Source organism: Fulmarus glacialis, unplaced genomic scaffold, assembly GCF_000690835.1.
Source record: "Fulmarus glacialis isolate BGI_N327 unplaced genomic scaffold, ASM69083v1 scaffold16682, whole genome shotgun sequence".
NCBI lineage: Eukaryota > Metazoa > Chordata > Aves > Procellariiformes > Procellariidae > Fulmarus > Fulmarus glacialis.
Window position 1 is genome coordinate 1 of NW_009196056.1, and position 200 is coordinate 200.

Here is a 200-nt window from a genome sequence, read left to right on the forward strand (position 1 = left end):
TTCGGAGCGCTCGGCCAGCCCCGCGGGCCCCGAGTTGTCCGACACGGACTCAGTGCAGATGTTCCTGGAGCTGGAAGAGCAGTGCCTGAACGAGGACGAGGGCGATGGGGCCGTTCCCACCTGCCTGGAGGTTCAGGTCTCCCCGATGGACTCGGAGGAGCTGGAACCAGATTCGGCCAAACTGGCTGGGGGGGCGGGGG